Consider the following 23,713-nt stretch of genomic DNA (forward strand, 5'->3'; position numbering starts at 1 on the left):
GCTTAAATGCAATTTACATGTAACGTGTTTTATAAAATATGCGTCATTTAAGTTGTCAGTTCCATAGAATATCTGTCAAATAAATGACGTAAATTCTTAAAACACCTGTTTTAAGTGCAAGTGTAAAATACGTTTAACAGTGACTTCAAATAATTGACCAGAGTTCTGAAAAATAAAAACTTTAAAGCTTTTTTGCGGAAGTTTTTTTTTATCGAATCACCTTATAATTAAGATTTTATCCAATCTTAGGTAAAAGCTCATCAAAATATGATATTGGGATGTGAGGTTGTAAAAAAGTCATAACCCTAATACACATACGTAATCAACTCATATCGTGTTTATTTGTACAGTACAAGTACAGTTTTTGGAATTATCATAATTTGCAGAAACCTTTAAGGGCAAATGGGAAACCCTCTTGAAAACGCACGCAAAAGTAGAGTTTCGGAATTACCATAATTTGCAAAAGTTTTAAGGGCAAATGGGAAACCCTCTGGAAACCGCATCTAGTAAGTATGGAGTCACTTGTTTTGCAGACACATATGACCAACCTTGGTAATTAGATGCTATGCAACATCTGTTAACTGGTTTCTCGCTACTTTTGATCTTTATAACTAGCGAGGAGATTTCTTTCGGTGCGACCTTCAACGCCGCATCGCATCTGTTGTCAGAATAACAAGTGGAAATTACATGTGTCCACGAGAACTTGTCATAATTTGTGTGCTAATTTGTAATCATAAAACAAGTGGATAGATGTTGTTGCCTGTTTATTTCAACGATGAACAAAAAGTCTGTGTGTCACAAATAGTTATTAAATTTGTGGCTTGATTACACAAATATGGAATATGTACTTACATACATACATTCATAAATATGTGCATACCCAGCAAACCAATCGTACCAACATCGTAACGAAATCGGAAAAAATTCGGACGCCACGTCGAATGTCGGATCCGAAATCGTAACGATATCTTAACGAAGGTTGTATGAAGAGGTTGACATTATTTCAGAACGAAATTTCGGAGCGAAATCGGATCGATTTCGGTCCGATTTCCGAACGAATTCTGAAGAAAATCCTTGGGAAATTCGGAACGAAATCGGTACAAAATTTGAACTATTTCGTTCGTTTAGAAATCGGAACGAAATCTGAACGATTTTGCTTCCGAAATTGTTCAGACGTGTCGGACATCCGACATTTGGTTTGCTGGGTAGAGATATGTGAGTAGTGGCAACTCATTGACAATTTTTGTTGTCGTCAAATGATAGATTGTGTCTTGAGACGTAAACCAACAAATCACATTGGTCGAAAAGTCCCAAAATATGTACGTCGAACAACATTAATTTTGTTATCCCGATAACTCGTACCGCGATAAATCGAAAACTCCAATAATTCGTATTGAACTATTGGCCTTTGAACGAGTTTCCTTCGCATTTTAACCCAGATAAATCGTAAAAAATGGTGGGTCCCTTTGTCGCATTTCTACTGTATAGTTATTGTTACCCCAATGCAATTCGGTGTCCTTTGTTGATTTGTGCACCGGAAGTTTTCATACGGTTCTACCACTGTGCGATCTAGGCCCTCTATGAACTTTATATGGAAAAAAACGGTGTTCTTCCCCACGAAAAAGTCTATTTTTTAACGTTTGAGGGGAACGCATCAGTGGGAGGTGACTGAAACAGTACATCTTCAACTTTATTGAAGTTTAGAGAATTATTGTGCTAGTGACAAACTTCCACCGGAAAATTATATGTATATTTTTTACGGTTCTTTGCATCGGATTGATTTGGAGGAATTTTCGACCAGGGGTCATAACCCAAACAATGTGTGTTTGTGTTCGTATATTTTTTTTTCAATATATCCCGGAATACCTACTCGAAGCTCTTTGGGTCTGCGCATGGATAGAGAAGAACTTCGGGCCATGGATGTGTTACGTTTGTCAGATTCGCATCCACCATATGTCAACGTCGGCGAGATTTAATGGATGTATGGAATGGGTGCGCATTGGAGGCTGCTCTGGTCATAGTCGTCTCCAGGACTACTGGGATCCAGGAAACAAAACTCACTGTCATTTGCGATGGTTATGGAAGGGACGTAAAAAATGCAGAGGAGGAGGACCTGCGTTCCATATACACTAGTACATCAAATACAATACATATCTATCATGCTTGACCTTGACTCCAGCGATCCATACATGGAATGTATGGGGACAGCCGATGTAGATGTGCTTAATGTGTACAATGTACATACTCACCATCTGCTTTGGCATTCCGCCCTAGGCAATTACCAGAGGGCAACGGTGCTGGTAGAGCAAATTTATAGCTCCACATTTTGCACGGTGAAGGATATGCTCATATGAGGATAATTACTTTTCTGAACCATGGAAAATCTGATTTACAAGGGCTTAGAGAATTTATCAATCACCGCTTCAGATCTTCGGCAGGGTGAGAGAATTTTCGATTTCAGGTATGTGATGAAAATCGATTTCGATCTCAAAACGAGTCAAAAACTACTGTAGGTGTGATGCATGGACATTTTCCGACATCGAATTGTTTTCGATATCGGTTTCATATTCCATTTTGTTCTATGGAAAAATTGATCAAAAAAACGTGTGATGCAATCCGATAATCGTTTATTTTTTTCGTTTTGAAAACGGTCATATTTTTGTGGTCGATTGAAAACGATGTAATAAATTTGGTTAGATTTTTTATGAGAAAGAGTTTAAAATGTAAGAACAAGAATAAAAAGATAAATTAACATTTATTTTCCTTATTTTTGGAATATTTTGTTAACAAAATATTTGATATTTTGATAAAAAAAAGCACAGAACAAAAAATCTACTTGTAACATCTCCAAATTGGTGAAGATACCCGCTTAATATGTTGTTATGCGCTGTTTGTAGTTCTCATCATGTAATAGCACAAAAATTTCCTCACTAGGCCAATTTAAATAAGAACACACATTTATTTTATTTTCCATTAAATTTTATTTCGGCTTTTGCCAAAAAGTATTTTATGTACCTTTCAGCTGGAGATTCGGGATCACTAGTCCGTTTTTTGTATGGGGGAATTTAATGAAATTGAAACAACGTGGAATTGAAATTCGATGCGGTTCCCATCACATCTAAATACATTCACTCGTTTTGGACAAATCGTTTTCATACCAAATCGATTCGAAATTCATCACATACCTGTATACCAAATTTTCCAGCAGATGCAATGCAGATGAGCGTGAAGGGCTCGGTAGTATGAATTCTTAAAAGTTAGGGAACTTACTCTTGAAGTCAACTGCCTAGTAGGCGAGCATAAGCCGAAAATGTGGCTAAACGAATACCAGAAATTAGACCAAATTTCCCAGCAGAGGAGACGGAGGAAGACCCAACAGTTGGGGAACTTACTCCTGAAGTCAAACCATCTGAAGGAATGCAACGTTGGTTCAGGATAAGTAGGCAGCGGTTAAATTACTCTCGAATCCAGTTACTTTCAAAGGCATGGCAGCAACAGGTCTTAAGAGATTCGCGCGTTATTTTAATCGGCAGTTTATAGAACACCCCGAGATTTATAAGGCAAAGAGGAATGTACAACCTCGTATAAGAGCTCTCTCAGCCGATGAGGTACTACCACAGTTTACGATGAACGATGTTGCAGATGTCACCCGAAATACGAAATCATTTAAAGCGTTTGGTCCACACGGAATCTCAATGGTAATGTTTAATGAACCCGAAGTATAGCCCTAAATTTGATGGAGGTGGTTCCATACGATGCATTCCATACGTTCCATAAGATGCATTGATTTCGCTGGATGTTTTGCATTGGTTCAAAGGCCAGGTAAGAATGCAAACAAAGGCGAATCGTACGGGTTGATTTCCCTCCTGTCGCCGGTAGCGAATACTCCTGAGGCGGTACTCCTCATATTAGTCGAGGATAGATCAGGACCAAAACAGTCCGTCAAATGTGCTTGAAACTATATCTGTGGGAGCCAGTCGTATGTGAATTCAGAAATAAGAATTCGAAAACCCATAAACTCCCGAACTGTTTAACCTCTACCTCTCTAAAATTTCACACCATCCGATTGTACACGGTGCTCTTTAACCAAGTTTAAATGAAATGAGCTTACACCTGAGATTTTTTTGCGGATTCTGAAACTACAATGTTCATAGATGAGAAAAATCCAAAAAAAAATTGCCGGAGCGCTTTTTAAATAAATCAATGTCATGTACGATGCGCCTTAACTTACTTTAAATGAAAACAGCTTACACCTAGGAAGTTTTTGCGGATTCTGAAACAGCAATGTTCATAGATGAGGAAAATCCAAAAACAAGAAAAAATCGCTGGAGGGATTTTGAAATAAATCGCGGGAAGAGTTCACAGGTTTATCTTAGGTTTTCACGATTTTGCTTGGAAACCGCAAGTCCTATCGAAATGGGGCTAACTAAAATATTGTACCTGTGAAAATTCTCTAGAGGATTGACCGTTATGATTTGTTCCTAGGTTTTACCATTTTTGAGATATGGTAAATTTGAAATTTCCTTTATAATTCCATAGAAAAAATTTAAAATTTTTTTGGCGAGCACATCCGCCATTTTTGGTACATGGGTTACGAAAAAAATCGTGGTTTCAAATCTGTTCGCGTTCACAAAATTGGATGCTGCACTCAAAAGTTATATGCGGTTTTACTCTCTTGTAAAGAAAAAATATTTAAAAATTCCTATTGTGTTGTAATAAGAACATGTATATATTAGGGTTATGACTTTTTTACAACCTCATATCCCTGTAACATAGCGTGATGAGTTTTGCCATAAGATTACATAAAATCTTAATTATAAGGTGCTTCGGTGAAAAAACCTCACGCACAAAATGATTTTAAAATTTGAATTTATCAAAATTATGGATAATTTTTTGAAACAGATATATGAAAACAGATATATAATTGAAAATAAACTTTAGAGCCACATGAGATAATTAAAATGACATAAAATTTATTTCTCACTATTTTTCTTCAATTCTGAGAATCGTAAAAATGTCGTAAACGCTTTTATTCAAAAATATAATTTTTTAACAAAAAACAAAAAATTTAAAATTTTTTCAAAGTGACTTTTTTGCGACTTTTTTAATATTTGAATGAAATACACGTTATTATAGTTATTAGTAGGCTTATATTTATTCATTCGTGCAAAAAAAAAATATTTTTTTTGAAATTTTTTTTTTCATTTCATATATTTTTTCAAAAAATCATTTTTTTTTAAATCGATTTGTGCGTGAACTTTTTTTATATTTCAATGGAATAAACGATAGCATAGTGACTAATAGGCAAAAGTTCATTCATCCCTGCTACAGGAAATCATTTTTGAGGAAAAATGTCAAAAAGTCATAACCCTAGTATATATGAATCGTTAGCAGCATTTGATATCTATCCGTAGATGCTAAAATAGTTGCTAAATTTATTTTTATTTTCGCGGAAAATCAAAAAATATTGAAGAAATCTTGGAATACATTTTATTTATTCTAAATCAGAGTCCAAAAAATCTCTAAAAAATAATTTAAAAATACGTACAGAATCTAGACAACGCGTAGAAAAATGTGAGACCAAAATTATAAAGATCGCGTTCATAACTTGCATATTACAGCAACAACAAAGAACGGAAACTTATTGTTGGAAATTATTTCAAAAATATATTTTTGGTTAAATACGAAAAATTTGAAAAATAAATGTTGGGAGTTATTCTATTATTTCGCTAAATTTCGATCCAAATCCTGAAGTATTTTGCTTAAACTTCTACGAGAAAAGTAATTAGTCATCGTGAAAGTATATTTGCTTTCTGTGATAAGCAATAGAAATAAGAAGTAGAGAGTAATATTGAAATTACAATCAAAGAAAAAACAAAGAAGTTAAAAACCGTATAATTCGCGAATTGGTTTAAATCGGTTGAGGTGCATGTGCTTTTCGGATACAGGGAGTCCATGTCTATCAATATGCATGGATTTTCCCATGTTTCATTCAGCGGCCAAAGTGTGCCATCAGTTGCATCTTACTATTCAAAAAACCTTCAAGTGGGCAAAAATTACGCGATGTGCATATGATTATAAGGTGCATCCGATTTCAATGGCCCCCTATTAAAAATACGTCAATATAAATTATTTTAGACAGATTCGTCAAGAACTGCGGATGTGCCACCGCATTCTATTTTGGTATAAATAGGGATATTACTCCTGAATCTTTGTAATTTGTGACACACCTTTTTGGCAAATATTATATTCGCGTATAAAGGATTACATTTATGCAAAAATAATCAAAGAAAATCGCGGTTCAATTCGCGGAATTGTCAAAATATATTTTTTGCAGATTTTCCTACTTTCAAGGTACCTATATCCGGCGTTTTATTGGATGGATTCGACCGCGGAAGAGCTCATTGGATCCGGCACGTAAAAAACTAAAATCACACGGGGTTCAGGGGAACCTGTACGACAGTTGTAAATTTTAAAGCCAAAAAATAGGTTTTTTCAGAAAATTTACTCACCAAATTTTCGCCTTTGGACTCCTATTACTAGGAAGCTGTACGGAGCACACCCATGAGATATACATCGAACGGCGTGGAATCGCGAGTTCTACAATCCTATAAACTAGTTTTGATTATTATCTAGTTGCACCCTCTAATTATAAGAAAAATTCGAAAAACACTGAAATCAAAACTTCTAAATGTCAGCATCGATTTTATGGGGATGCAGTGTATATATCCAAAAGTCATACACTAGAACCATCTTGCCCAAGGGGTATTGTTTAGTTCTTTCTTTGAGCACAGGTCCGAATTTTGCGTGGTTTGGCCAGAAATCAAAAAAGAACACAAAAAAACTTGCTAACTTCAACACATTTTTACCCATTTTTTTATATTACCACCAACACAGCTTCCACGAAAATTATTTGTTATGGTCCATATTATGAGATCGTGGCTAAAACACTTCAATTAATATAAATATATTCATACTTACTTACTTAGTTGGCCCATTACAGAACATTTGTTCCATAGACCGAACTAAGAAAAGATCTCCATTCCTCTCTGTTTTTCGCTTGACTTTTTGGAATACCGCGCCTTTCCATTTCTTCATCCACTTGTGTGCTCCATCGAAGCTTAGGCCTGCCGATTCTGCGTGCACCGCCATGTGGCATGTATTCATACGCCTTTTTAGCGGGTTCATCATCGCTCATTCTCATGATATGGCCTAGCCAACGCAATCGTTGCATCTCGATACGTTTAACTATATGCATGTCTTTATATAGCTTATATAGCTCGTGATTCATACGACGTCGATATTCACCGTCAACGCAAATCGGCCCGTAGATCTTTCGAAGAATTTTCCTCTCAAACACACCAAGCACTGCCTTATCTGCTTGCGCAAGTACCCATGCTTCGGAGCCATACATTAGCACGGGTAGTATCAGCGTTTTGTATAGTGTTATTTTTGTTTGACGAGATGTGGCTTTGTTTTTAAATTGCTTACTTAAACCATAGTAGCATCTGTTGGCCAATACAATTCTTCTTCTTATTTCACAACTGATGTTGTTTGTTGTGTTTATGGCAGTGCCGAGGTAGACGAAGTCTTTAACTACCTCAAAATTATAGGTACCAACTTCTACGGTTGGTCCGAGCTCTATGGACGCTTTGCGCGTCGACACCATCAATTTGGTCTTTTCGCCGTTTACCGCCAGACCCACTTTCGCAGATTCTGCTTCGACCTTCCTAAAGGTATCAGTTACTTCCTTTACTGATCGTCCCATGATGTCTATGTCATCAGCATAGGCAAGTAACATGTGGCTATTGGTGTAAATTGTGCCATTTCTTTTGACATTTGCATCTCGTATTACCTTTTCCAGCAAAATGTTGAATAGGTCACACGAAAGGCTGTCTCCTTGTCTGAAACCTCTTTTGGTACAAAATTCTTCGGAGAGGTTCTTTCCAATTTTAACTGAGGACCTAGTATCAGTTAGAGTCATCTTACAAAGCCGGATGAGCTTTGCGGGAATACCAAATTCAGACATTGCATGGAATACCTTTGATCGGAGGGGACTGTCGAATGCTGCTTTATAATCGACAAAAAGGTGAAATGTGTCGATCTGCATCTCTTGGGTCTTCTCTAGGATTTGCCGCAGGGTAAATATCTGGTCAATGGTGGACTTGCCAGGTCTAAAGCCACATTGGTATGGTCCAATTATCTCGTTGACCATAGGCTTTATTCGTTCGCACAGTATCCCTGACACTATCTTATAGGCAATAGGGAGTAGACTTATGCCCCTATAGTTGGAGCATACAGTCTTATCTCCTTTCTTGTGGACGGGACATAGGATGCTCAGGTTCCAATCGTCGGGTACGCGTTCTTCCTGCCAGATGGTGCTAACTAGCTGATGCATACACCTTATCAGCGCGTCGCCTCCGGTTTTAAACAGCTCGGCTGGTAAGCCATCGGCTCCTGCTGCTTTATTATTCTTCAGCCGGTTGATTGTTGTTTTTACCTCATCTTGGCCGGGTGGTATACATTCTATACCATCTTCTGGGATTGGATCTGCGGTATCATCGTCTTCGCCACTATTGGATACCAACAGTTTTGAAAATGTTCTTCCCATATCCTGAGTACACTATCTGTATCAGTTACCAAATTACCTTGCTGGTCTCTACAGGAGGATGTGCCTGTACCAAAGCCATCAGTTTGATGGCTTCGGACTTCATTTTGGCTCCTGTACATCTCTATTTTTTCACACTCCCGCTTTTCCATCTCTCTCTTTTTCCTGCGGAAAAGACGTTTCTCCTCCCTCCTTTTCTCCCTGTATCTCTCTCGTGTGCTACGCGTTGCTACTGATTGTAAGGTAGCCCTATATGCCGCATTTTTCTCGTCGGTGGCAGCACGACACTCCTGATCATACAATGTATTCCTTGGTGAAGGTCTCTGGTATTCAAGTATAGATTTTGAGGCTGTTTGCATGGAGTGGGCAATGCTTTGCCATTGCGCTGAAATGTTATCGGGAGGAGGAGTGCATAGATTAAGCAATTGGGCTAGTTGAGTGGAATATGCTGTGGCTATCTGTTGTGATTGCAGCTTACCGATGTCTAACTTTCGTGTTGTGTCTGTTCGTACTTTGTTTGCTACGTTTAACCGGGTGCGTACCTTTGCTGCAACAAGGTAGTGTTCCGAATCAATGTTTGCGCCTCGGAACGATCGTACATCCAACACGCTCGATGAATGTCTTCCATCTATCACAACATGATCAATTTGATTTCTTGTTTTTTGATCTGGAGACAGGCAGGTGCCCTTATGAATATCGAGATGATTAAATCTGGTACTGCTAACTACCATGTTTTTTGCAGCTGCTATCAGCCTCATACCATTGTCAGATGTTTCCCGACTTTTGTTCCAAAGATATTCTCCTTTCCAATTTTGGCATTAAAATCGCCTAGAATGATTTTAATGTCATGGGCAGGGCAACGGTCATATGTTTCTTCTAAGCGCTCGTAAAATATATCATTGGTCTGTTCGTCCTTTTCTTCAGTGGGTGCATAAGCGCAAATAAAGCTGATGTTGAAGAATTTAGCTTTTATTCGAATTGCAGCAAGTCTTTCATTCACTGGGGTGAAGCTTGATACCAGATGTTTTAGCCTCCGACTAACTACGAATCCGCAACCAAACTCATGCTTTACATCATGGCAGCTATAATACAGTGCGTCACCTTTAGGTGTTGTTGTGACGCCTTTCCCAATCCATCGTATTTCCTGTATGGCAGTAATATCGACCTTGTACTTTTCAAGTACGTCTGCCAATGCGAAGAGTGCACCTTCTCTATAAAGAGTGCGAACATTCCAGGTGCAGATTCGGAGATCATGGTCCTTAAAACTGTTTTTTCTAGGGGAGGGTTACAAACCCGACGCCCAAACCCAAGTTTTTAACGTTCTTATGGGCGAACGCCCGGCACATGTTAGCTCACTACCTTTAACGGGTGTTAAAGGCAGTTCCCCAGGTGACACCGCGGGGAGGTCAGTGTCTACTTGAGATGAAAAAGGGACCAAGATAAATCCTGGACTTTGCCATGTTAAAACCGGTCAGGACCGTTCCTTGGTATCTTCCATCCCCTACGTCACCCGAGTATAGTCAACACTCTAGTTCAATATTGTACTAGTTTTTCATAGTTTCCTTCATGTCCATTTTTGATTTTCTGCACGCTAAATCGGTATTTTTCCCTATCGATAAAGAATGTGACGGGTTAAATGTCTTTGTAGCTGAATTAATACAGTTCTTCCATCTGAGGAACATAAAAAATCTGCCACTAATTGCACTGCCACAGAGTTCACCATTTGGATGGCTGAAATTAGGCTCTATCTGAACATATTGGTACATATTGGTGGATGCTGGGCCGGACACTATACCCAACACATGCCTACATGTAGATGGTCAGCTAATCCCACTCACCTCTTTCCCGATTCGTTATGGGTGCAGCCAGTTCAGATGGTAGATGTTTTGAATTTGGACACAGAGGAACTAAAATCAGATAACTGCTATTTCATCATTCTTGTCAGATTCCCTGATGACAGCTCAAAGACACGACTAATATCCCATGGCGAATGCAGAAAATGTATATTTTTTCCAGATGCCCGATAATACATATCTCATTGGTGGTCTTAATTACAAGTGCCTGGCTTTTTTCACGGATTATGACAATTCGTTCACCCAGCAAACGTTAACCTGCAATAATTGCATTTGAGGGGGAATAGCGGATATTAGTAAAAAAAATTGCCTTGAAGTCTGCCTATCTGTCTCTGGGAATCATTCATACATATGTACATATTTATTACATTGCCTGTGGAGAACATTAACACTTCTTAGATTTTGCCAATATTCGTGCACTTAATAATAATAAACTAATATTCATTTGTAATGTTCAAAGAAGCTACCGACTACCTAACAAACTTCGTGTACATCGCGGTATGATATTCAAATTGATATGGCCTTAATCTTAATTAGATGCATGTAAGTTTTGTTGGAAATTTTGCCATTTTGCAAAAACCAGCAATGCAGTGGTGGTAGTGGTGATTTCTTAATCAGTTTAACTGGTTGGTTGGTTGGTCTAGCTTCTCTACAGAGTGGTGCACTCCAATCCCAATAAGTTGGGAAAGTTCGGTGGACATGCAATAACTGAAAAATAACACTACAAACAAAAAAGAATATCATTTACATTAAGATTTGAAAGGCGATTTAAATTTCACAAATTTCTTTTAAAGGGGGGAATTTTCCACTCTTTTGCAGCGTTGTGTCACAGATAATAATGGCTATATGACAACCGGAAATGATGTTGTTGGCTATGAGGATGATGATGATGATATTATTTGCAGCTGTAGAGCATGTTGTTTGCCTACATTTTATTCGAAAAACAAATGTTCTTTCTATGGTTACATCTTCATTGTAGAAGATTTGAGACAGGGAAGAAAGAGATCCATGACCATGATCATTTGCAGAAGTGTGTCGCCAATTATAAGTGGTTTTAATTTTCCAACCTGTCTCTCAATCTATCACTTCATCCTGTCATGGATGACGTCCACTACTTTCTACCTTTCTAATGATATGTCAAAAATTTAGAAAAAATCTTTGGTAATTGCCATAATGGGATGGCTTTTAATCGCTTTGAAAGAGTTCGGGAAATTTGCACACTTTGTCAAAGTCAATCATTCAACATACATATCTTTTCATGTTATGTTCGAAGTGCAGGTGTTTTGAACAAAGATATGACTAATATATTCATACGTAATTTAAATAACCTTCACACTGGTTAATAGTATGGCCAGGAATATGAACATATTTCCAAGTTCGGAGAACTTTAGGGGTTGGTAGGAGGGCATTGATCTCACACTAGAATCCGACAGACGACAAATCGAAATTGATAAAACCATAGCAAAAAGCCAAAGCCTATAGACCGATTAACCTACATTTCTTCCCATTGAAACCCCTAGAAAGGTTGCTGGACCTGGGAATCAAGGCCAAGTTTCGAATACTGTTATAAATTTCGCCTAACATGCCTACACCAAAGTCAAATCGGTAGCAACAGCGATATATGACGTCGTAGGATTTATCGAGAGAAATATGGATGGTTCAAACTACACGTTAGCAGAATTTTTGACAAAGAGGTGGCTTTAATAACGTTAAGGTTGAATCCATCCACGATTCACTCATAAGCTTAGGTATTTCCTGTACAATGATCAATAGAATTGCTTCGGTAGCAGGATAATCAACCCAAATATCGGTGGCAGTTCTATTAGGAAGTATGTCACAGAAGGTGGAGTCCTATCCCCACTACAGTGGCTCCTAGTGATAAACGAAATACATACATAAGAAATCTGATAAACTACGAATCGAACAATAGCATATACATTGTCATCATGATTAGCAGGAAGTCCCCACAAACTCTATCGGAACTTATGCAATAGCTCTAGTCAAATTATCAAGATGGTCTTGGGGTTAATCCATCCATTAAAGAGAGGTTCTGTTCACGAAAAAGAGAAAAGTCGAACCATTCACCCTACTAATGCTGGATGGAGTTACTCTTGAGCTCTCTTTTATTATTATAGGGGACCAACAACTAACGTGGAAAAGGAATGCCGAGGAACGTGGCAAGACCTCTCTCATAGCTATATTCTTCCTACAAGAACTCTATTGGCAAGCTGACCAAAGGTCATACACATGGATTGTCACTACCATATTACGCTCAATCCTTGTATGTATCTTTGTAAACTAAACAACGTTCATAAAGACCTCTCTGCAGGCGGTCCTCAATGTGGTACTTGAAAGGAGAATACCCACAACCACCCACCTCTAGACGGTATAGGGATTTCTATTGACGATTCTATGATAGAAACATGTACAGGATCAGGCGTCTATAGCGATACCGTCAACTTACGACTCTAATATAAGTTGAACGACGATTATAGTGTCTACCAAAGCGAAATCTTTGCAATAAAAAAAACTGCAAAACAGATATGCAATATGAAAACGCACATAGTTGGACCGGTGGCTATCTACGTCGAAAGTCAAGCAGCCCTTAAATCACTCAAGTCCCACTCTATCATGTCTGCGGCAATTTTTGATTGCAAGATCGCTTTGGATACCCTACAATCAATCGTTACTTTCGGAGTCAGCCGAAATTGCAATCGACAACTCAATCAAGCCACCTTTTTGGCATTTCATGAGGTAGTTAAGGATATCGGGAATAGGCCAGCCATATTTGGCACAATAAACCCAACTATAAGGTATCCAAGGAAATCTGGCCAATACTCTCCACATCTCCATTTTTAATGAAGAATTTTTCTGAACTATGGGAAAGCTAAATGCAAGGTTTTAGAGAATTTACCAATCGCCACTTCAGAGAGCTGCCCATTCCCTCAGATCCTCGGCTAGCCGATAGAGCTTTCCGGTACATCATCACTGCAGCAGCCGCTAGATGACATTGAAGACCCAAGAGTTAGATAACTTACTCTTGAAGTGTAGGAGGAAAACATAAGTGGGAAAAGTGGCTAGACCACCTGAAGCAATGCAGCAGGGTTAAATAAATTGTGACAATCGCTCTCGAATCAGGGAAAGAAGATGTTAGAATGACTGTTACCTTCAACGGCGTGACACTAACAGATGCGAAGAGGTGCGCGTTTTATTTTAACTGGCAGTTTGTAGAACAGCCCGAGAGTGACAGAGCGATGGGGAGTGTGGTACGCCGTATAAGAAGAGCCTTCGCATCCTTCACAAGTTACGATGAGCGATGTTGCAGATGTCATTGGAAACGCGAAATCATTCAAAGCATTAGGGCCACACGGAATCTTTATGGTAATGCTTAAGCCACTGGATGAACTTGAAGTTGAGTATTGGACAAGTGTCCCCAATCTATCGTTAGCGACCCATATTGTACAAGAAGCCTGGAAAGTTGGCAAGTTACCGAAGCTATGCAAGGATGCCAGCAGAGGTGAATCGTACAGGTAGATTTTCATCCTGTCGGCAGTAGCAAAGATTCTAGAGGCACCACTGCTCCCCACGATGAGAAACTGTTTTCCAGTTGCCCAACATCAACATGGATATCGGAAAATGCATAGTACTACGGCAGCATTACACGCCATATGTACACATATCAGTCGAGGACTGAACCAGAACAGGCCGTGCGACCGAACAAGTCATGGTGGTTCTTGACCTATCGAAGGCCTTTGATGCCATCAACCATGACAAGGTATTGGATGAAATAGAGAAGACTACCCTTCAGCAGTGTTTGAAACGTTTGATAACACTGTGCAACATTTTTAAGGTGATCTTGTGCAAACAATTCGAACTGAGGATTTTTTGAAAGTACAGACCCAAACGACAAGAAACCCTAGTTGGGTTTTGTTGTGTCAGATCCAGCTCGGATTTTATGGCCCCATCTAAACATGGTTAAAAATTGAGTTTTTAAAGAAATTCGGGGCTATATCTCTGAAACCAATGCGAATCTTCTTCTGACCTATGAAGCAAATTAGTAGATAAGGATAAGAATAAAATATTTGGAGAAATAATGAACTCGAAAAACTACATTTATTGCCTCAAATTTCAAAATATATGCAAAAATTCCACAATTTTTATACATTTCGCACCGTATCTCCAAATCCGTTAATTTTTTCTGAATATTTTCTATTGGAAAAATATTCCCTGGAATGTAGTACACAACTCTTCAGAACATGTCATTGTTGTAAAATGCCTCTATGCCGTTGTTTTCAGTACATTTTTCAACGACGATTTAATAAAAATGTCAATAAGGTGGTGAAATCCGAAATGCGATAATAAACTGTTGGTGTGAACTGTGTTTGAAATACGTGTTGTAAATATATTATGCAAAATACCGCTGTAACAACATGAAGTAAGCATTTTAGAGTTTCAGAATGTTCTAAAGAATTGCTGAGAACTTTATTTGGAAAAATTTTGCAAAAGGCTACTTGGTTCAACTCCCAATAGTTTAGCCGATACTGATCAGAATTTCAGCAATTATGTAAAATTTTCCATATTTTATAGATTTTGATGTCCTAGATGAAGTTTTTCTTATGTGGTTCTCTCGAAAGATAAGATCTACTAGTTTAGGGCTACAATATTGTTAAAGACAGCAAGGCCAGATTCCTATTGGATCTGACAGGACAAAACCCTACTAGGGTTTTTGTAGTCTAAATATGTACTTTCAAAAAATGAATACTAGAAGTTGTTTGCACTTTCAGTGTTGCATAGTGTAATCAATTATATGTGTGGACACCAGTCGTTTGTGGAATTCAGAAACAAGAAATCGAAGACCCGTCGTGTAGGGGGGTGATATCTCCTGAAATGTTCAAGCTCTACCTTTCTGAAATGTCCTACCCCCCAAATGCCATAGAGACCGTAATGTATGCGGATGATTGTAAAATCTTTGCGTTGGGTCCTATCCAGCGTGGTATGCATATATTTAACACTGCTGCATTGCTTCAGGTGGTCTAGCCACTTTTCCCACTTATGTTCGCCTACACAGTGGAAGAATATTCAAACTTGCCAGTATGCCGAACAGGGGGCAGCAACAGGGTGCCTCCTCATGACACCTGTGGACCAGACGAATGTTTTACCGGTACATCAGCACAACAGGATGTTGTCAATGCTTCTCCCACCCAGGCACGTCAGGAGATATCTTCATGATCTATAGAGAGGTCCAAAGGTACAACGAGTCATTCGGACTGGCTTGGATAACATCCACAATAATGCAGTCGCGTAGGCAGTACGGAGATACAGTTTGTGTTGCTACATCAACAACAAACACTTCACGGAACATGGCGAATACCTCTTCTTAATACTTACGTAGTTGTCCTTCTACAGGACATTTGTCATATAGGCCGAACTAAGAAAAGATTTCCATTCCTCTCTATTTGTTGCTTTATTTCTCCAGTTTGGTCGATATTCACCGTTAACGCATATTGGGCCGTAGATCTTTCCGTGATTTTTAAAGTGTTATTTTCGTTTGTATAACCTTTTCCAACAAAATGTTGAAGATATTACATGAAAGTCTTTCTCCATGTCTGAAAACTATTTTGGTAGTGAATAGGGTTTTGGGTTTTCCCGGTTTTTATCATTCCCGGGAAACGGGAATCAAAAAATCGCCATTCCCGGGAATCCGCGATTTCCCGGGAAATTTTAGAATGCGAGAGTGGATCAATATGTCCGTGATTTCTTTATCTTCCCATAGTAACTTATATGAAATACAATATTTTCAAAGAGTTGCGGGCTCAAAAATGGATGATACGTTTTTGCTCTATGGAAAAATTCACCATGTTGCCCGGATTTTGCCCACACTGACCATTTCCATTATTCAAAGCTAATGAAATCGCTCTATGGAAAGAGATTTGGCTCAAACAATGAAGTTATAGATCAGAAATTCCAATTTTATGGACCTCGAAAATCGTATATTTTATTCTTATGCTTAAGATTGTATCAGTCAGCTGTGCCGACTGAGATATACCCTCAGCCTCGGACCTAAAGAAAAGAAGCAAACACAATACTTCTGACGTTTCTAGGGACTTTTTGAGTTTTTGAGCCAATTTCTTAGGAAGTATGGAAAAAAATCTACCGTTTTAACTAGGGAGGCACACAAAACATGTTGCTGGGCCGATATAGTCCACATTCCAACCTGATGACTAGATGAAATAATACTATATGCAAAGTTAGGGCCAATCAGAAACATCCTACGGGAGTTATCTTGCCAATTTACCATTTTAGTTGTTGCCCTCAAGGTTTCTTGGATTTTTTAACACATTATATCAGGAAGTATGGACATGCCCCCGACAAAATTTGTATCGTGGCCGTATAGACAAATTGCTGAAAAAAATTTCAAATCGATCCGAGAGGAAATCTAAAACTTCACTTTTTCCGAATTTTGTGTGGAACCCGTTCTATGCCTGGAAGTAATACTACCATATGCAAAATTATGACCGATTCGGTTATTCCCGGACCCTCTTTAGCCCAATGGTACAAAAATGGGACTTTAAAATAGAAAATATTCTTTCGCACTTAAATAAAACTGAATAAAAATCCGTCGTTATAGACCATGTTTTTGGTGCGACTCTTATAACTTTTCCCTGAAGACACTTTATAGATTAAAGTTATTTCCAAATATTTTGTAATTTATTGATTCTGTAAAATCTAATCGAATTCTGATTCTATGGTATAAAAGTGACGGGCATAGTTTATTCATTAATTAGTTGTGATAAATGTAAAAAGATATTTCCCGATTTCCCGGGAAATATGATTTTGTTTCCCGGGAAAATCCCGTAACCAAAAAACCAAGAATTCCCGGTGCGGGATTTCCCTACCCAAAACTCTAGTAGTGAACTGTTCGGAGAGGTTCTTTCCTATTTTAACTGAAGTATCAGTTAAAGTCATCACACAAAGTCGAATGAGCTTTGCGGGGATACCAAATTTAGACATGGCTTAGAATACCTTTGAACGTAGAGGTGATAGGTGTTGATCTGCATCTCTTGTGTATTCCCCAGGATTTGTTGTATGGTAAATATCTGGTCATTGCTAGATGCATTGGTTTGGCCCAATTATTATCCCTTATTATTAATATCCCTGACACTATCTTGTAATCAATAGAGAGGAAACTTATACCCTTAGAATCTTGCAGTCTTATCTTCTATCTTATCGACGGGACACAGGATGCTCAGGTTCCAATCGTCGGGTACGTGTTCTTCCTGCCAGATGATGGTAACTAGCTTTACTAGTGCGTCGTCTCCGGTTTTAAACAGTTCAGCTGGTAAGCCATCGGCTCCTGCTGCCTTATTATTCTTCAGCCTGTTCATTGCTGTCTTTACCTCATCTTGTCGGGTGGTATACATTCAATACCAGCTTCTGGGGTTGGATTTGTCGTCTTCGTTACTATCATTTCATATCCTAAGCACACTATCCGTATCAGTTACCAAATTACATTGGTGGTCTCTACACGAGGATGTGCCTGTACCAAAGCCATCAGTTTGGTGTTTCACTCTTTGGTAGAAGTTTTGGACTTCATTCTGGCTCCTGTACATTTTAATTTTTCAATTTCTTTCTTTTCCTGCAGAAGTCTCTTCTTTTCTCCCGATACATCTCTCGTGCGCTATGCGTTGCTTTTGATTGTAGGGTTCAAAGCTACCCGCGTTTTTCCTTCGGTAGCAGCACGACTCTATTGGTCATAACATGAGATTTTTGGTGGAGGACTCTGGTATCCAAGTAAGGATTTTGCGGCTGTTTACATGGAGTGGGTAATACTTTGCCACTGTGCTGATATGTTGTCGGGACGAGGAGTGCTTTGATTAGGCATTTGGGCCAGCTGAGTGGAATATGCCATGGCTATCGGTTGTGATTGCATCTTACCGATATCCAACTTCCGCGTTGTATCAGTTGGTTCTTTATTTGCTTCGTTTGGGTGCTATAAAAAGGTGGTGGTCCCAGTCTACATATGTCTGTTCCTCGAAACGATCGTACATCCAACACGCTCGATGAATGTCTTTCATCTATCACAACGTGAGCAATTCGATTTCTTGTTTTCTGGTCTGGAGAAAGCTAGGTGCCCTTATGTATGTCGAAATGCTTAAATCCGGTACTGCTAACTACCATTTTTTTTGCCGCTGCGAAGTGTATCATACCATTGTCAGATATTTCACTGTGGGGACTGAATTTCCCAACTGTTGGTCTACAGATATTCTCCTATCCAATGTTGTCATTAAAATCGCCTAGAATAAGAAGTAACTGATACCTTTAAAAGAGTCAATGGAGGACCGAGTTGATGGTATCGGTATCGAGTTGAAAAGGCCATGCCATGAGAAATTGTGAACCCCCTAAGAAGGCATTGTAATACGGGCCGTATGGCGGTTCACTCATAACTGGAAGGCCAAGGATTCGATGGAATAAACAAGTGGAACACGATACAATATTCCAAATTGGAATTAGAGGAAAGGGGAATTCTATTAGTTCGGCTTATATGACAAGTAAGAATATATAGCAAAAACACACATAAAATGACTTGTTTGGAGCATATACCTTTTTCAGATCTTATATACTTTTGAAATAGTTTAATCCATAGTGTCGTCCATAGACTAAATATAGACCTTAAATATATTATCCACAGAAATCCTGTTAAAAGCCTTCAATCCGAAGTCTCTAGAAGGAATATCTGTCATTCATGTTCAACGATTATCGAAGCAGCAGCAACTTAAATTATTATAATAATAGAACTGTCAATTAGTATTAATGCTATTTTAATGACGGAGTATTTCAAAGGCATACCGAGCCACGCATCGCATGTTATACCTCAATATATCTGCTACTTTCCTTTAAACTATAATTTATCACTTGGCGCCATCTATCAAGGGTTTATAGAGAGAAAAACAACTCCTTAATGTCTATTAAAAGAAACAGCATTACAACCGTGTTCGACAACGCAACATAGACTATTTTCCATTGTAAAACCACAACAACAACCACTTGAATGTTGTGCTACAATGACAAATTAAAGTTGAAATTATAAATTAAATAATCGCAAATACCTGCCTTGAATTTCTAACATAATTCACATTCGCAGCCAATTGTCTGAGGGTTTGCCGTCGATGTTCTTTTTTTCTTCTTTTGTTTTTTTCTTTTCATTCACTCAGTCTGTCTGTCTTTCATTCATTCGCTGCTACGAGCGTCTTCAAGAACTTCAAAGTGATTTATTTGTTTTGTTGGGGTTCCAAGTCTGCGTTTTCTTTGGAACGTTGAGCTGTGATGCACGCCATTGTTGATTGTGTGAAAAGTTTTGTAGCGCTGTGAATGAAGTTTAGACTGAAGTGAGGTGAAAAAAGAAACGAATTGACTTCAATGGAAGTGTCTTTGCGCATGCGCACATTTTAACAAGTGCCAGCGTTAATGCTGTTTGCTGTTTTTTTCCTTAGCTAATTTTCCAGAAATTTACAGAATAATGTGTTTACACATGTACTTGAGGTTAGATATTAAGGTGGGTTTTGATTTCGAAACATTTTCGGATAGCATAAGAATGAGAGTTGGAGTTTCCACTTTTCGATGGAGGACATAAAATAGTAAAACAGAAAGACTATGTAGAGATAAATTAAATACGAAATTTTTAATCGATGTTCTTTGTTTGGCAATGCTATTTTCCAATTCCGGAGACCAGGAGCGCAGTTGATGCTATAATAGAAAGGTTGTTCTTGAATCCTATAAATCATGAGATTTTTGGCAGGAGGAGATTTGTTGTGGATGCGGAATTTGTTGTGGATATTTTATTTTTGTGGCTGCTGACCTGCCCTAATGTACACATGTTCTAGGGCCTTAAATGACTCCTGTAAATAATTATGATGACAATGTTCACTAGCAAACAGTTGTTACATTATTTAGTGGTTTCAGAAGTTTTAAATTGTATACACCTTTAGACATTCGAACGCACACAAACATACATAAGTACATATACTTAGATACACTAAGCAAACCCATTTCAATGAACTTTTACATAATCTGGGAAAAAACAATAATAACAACACAAAGTCCAACCAAATACCATTTGCCAAAAGAAAAAAACAGAACTAAGTAGTTTGAGGTTTCAAATAATAAATTACTCGTACACCATGTTCTACCTTTGCTCATAAATAATTTCACAAGAGCATGACAAATGTGAAACAGCTCTTGGCGTACATGAACCTGATTTTCAATTACCCAGTTTAGAGTTACATAGAACAGTTCCATTTCAAAGCTGATCTTATCATTAGCTGTTGTACTGATGACTAGCTTAGATGAGCTACTAACTTTTGTAGCTTATGCGAAGTTCTGGCAAACATTTCATGAATTTTCCAGTTTTGTATTTTTTCGCAAAACAGAAAACGTGAAGCGGACAATTAATTAACTTCAAATTGCCAACATTGAAACAACGAAATAAAACTGTACTTTGGCCAATTTATTTCGCATTATTTATGTGAAGTTGCAATACTGGTTGGTGAATTAGTTACGCATTAGGATAGGTTAGGTACCCAGCAAAATATTCGATGCCAAGGATGCTATTGAGTCATGGGTGCATGTGGTCTGGCATGTCAATTTTTTTAGCATTTTCACTCATGGATTTTATATGAGCGTGACCACCATAAGATGACATTCATTTTCGGATCTTTAGATGACATTCATTGTCGGAGCCTAAAAATGTCATTTTGACCAATGCTTTGACATGTCATTTTCACCAACCCTTTGACATGACATTTTCATGTCTTGTTTGGAAAATGGAAAATTCTGTATTGAAATATGATTTTCATGACAAACCGAACTCTTTATTGATTCTAACTAATTCATGAAATAGCTAGAACTAATTTATCAGCATAAAGTTTACACCCAAAATTTCAATTTAATCACCGCCGCTGCACCGCAACAGAGTTTACTTCGTCCACTCTCAGCCACTGATTTTGTTTCATCTTACAAAAGCTTTTCTATTATCTTCTCATCACCAGTTCAGATTTCGACATGGACTCCAACAGCACTCCTTTAAGAATTTCTAATTAGCTAACCTACATACATTTAATTTGTAATTTTGTAATTTTATAACAAAAATTTTGGAAAGGTATACTCATTTATTTTGATGTCGCTACTTGTAGGGATTTACAAAATCGATTTGTTTGTTTGTAGTGATCTGTACAAATGATTCAAATGCTGATGAAAAGATAGGATCTTTCAGGACTTCCTTTAAATGCTAATGAAAAGATCGGATCTTTCACGACTTGCTTTGAACCAATGCAAAATATGCCATGAAATCACGTCATCGCATAGAACCCCTTCCTTCAAATTTTGCTGGGTATCTTATTGAAAATGCTGCTTAAACCAATACGTTTGTGTTCTTGTAGACCATAATTGAATTTATTATGGGAGGCCAATAAATTTTGCAAAGAAGAAGCCCATAGCCGATCAAAATTACCTCAAGTCCTTCTTTCAGAAGACCACAAGTTTTTGAGAAAAGCACATAGCCTGGTTATAAGTGACCACAATATATATTTAAAGAGATCCACAAAGTTTTCTTTTGGAAGACCAGAAGGTCTTCTTATAGAAGCCGATAAGCCTTTCCATTAGAAGATGTTGTTGTATTCGATCATGCATTATTTCAGTTATCTTTTACTCTGTACCCAGGCTCAAAAATCCACAATTCACATTGGCGGTTGCTTCGTCCGGATCTTAGCTGGGCTAAAACCACCAGTGTTTGCCTTGGCAGCTTTTTGCTGCGATGGATGGGGGTCTGGTCTCCAATACCGGCATTCGCATTGTATCTCCGTAGTGCCTGCGCGACTGCAACAGTGTCAATGCTATCTAAGCTTGCTAATAGGCTCGTTGATCCACAGGTTCTCATTTGTGTCTTTTGACCTCTCCCTCCAGATCATGAAGATCTTTCCTGACGTGCCTGGGTGGGGTAGCGTCTCCACTAAATCGTCCCAGGAATGCTTACTGCGATAACATCCAAGCAGATACTGAATCAGCAACATATTGTTGTGTTGATACACCGGTAAAATCTTCGTATCCTCATGAATATGGTTCACTGGTGTTATGAATTCCACCCTCTTGCAGTCCTCAGGGTTGTTTTTTAGCCACATTTGAATATTCTTCCACTGCATAGCTCTAACATTTGCATACCAAGCTGGTGCTGCATAGCTTACCACAAATTGGCCTATTGCTTTGTAAGAAGTTAACAAGTCAAGTCAGCGACTTGAGGACATTGTTCCTACTTCTGATCTTGTCGCAAATATCTGTGATTTGAGCGGACTACATAAACATTACGTAGCGGTTAGCTTCTTTGCTACTGGCGAAAGGAGGGAAAGCGGCCTGTACGACTCACCTCTGCTTTAATCCTTGCTTGGCTTCAGTAACGGGACCACCCAGCCAACTTTGCAGGCTTCTGGTACAATATGAGTGGCTAACGATAGATTGAGGACACTTGTTAAATAACAAGTAAAAAAGTATCAGTCGGCTTGGCCGACAGAGATATACCCTCAGCCTGTGTATATTGAAACAATTTTTTCCCAAAAAACTTATGTATTTAGAGGGTTTTAAAAATTTTGGGCGTATGAAACGACAAAAATGTTGATTAGGTTTAAAGAGCAAAAGTTTTGCGGAGGAAATACTTAAAGGAATAGATCGACATTGACCATTATGGAAGTGGATCTCCAGCCACTACATATGGTGCCATAGGGGATTTTTACACCCTTCGGGCTGGTTGTCCAAGAAGTGTGGATTTGCCCCTGAAGAAACTTTTAGCATCGTAATTGAGGCAGCGAATGCAAGTTGCTTCAACGAAAATCAAAGTGATTCGATAGCAGGTCTTAAAGTAAACTTATCCTAAATTTTGTTTGGGAGGTACTGGATGAAGTGGACAAATATAGTACATATTTGAACCTGATCTATATCTGGTAGATGTATTAGGATGTGTAAAGTGTGGACCAATTCGGCCACTCCCTTCGAAAGTTACCGTACGAAAAATTTTTTCGAACATTTTTGAAATTTTGTGGGTGAGGTACCTGAAGGAGTAGACCGATATGGCTTATCTTCGAACTTAAACTATGTTTGGAGAAAATATTACTAAGGCCAAATTTTGGACCCAATCGGCAGATCCGTTGCGCTCCAACCACCTCACACAGTGTCATAGGGGTTTTGTGCAACATTCAGGCTATTTTCT

Source organism: Musca autumnalis, unplaced genomic scaffold, assembly GCF_047663935.1.
Source record: "Musca autumnalis isolate F117 unplaced genomic scaffold, ASM4766393v1 scaffold_1, whole genome shotgun sequence".
In the NCBI taxonomy this organism is placed as follows: domain Eukaryota; kingdom Metazoa; phylum Arthropoda; class Insecta; order Diptera; family Muscidae; genus Musca; species Musca autumnalis.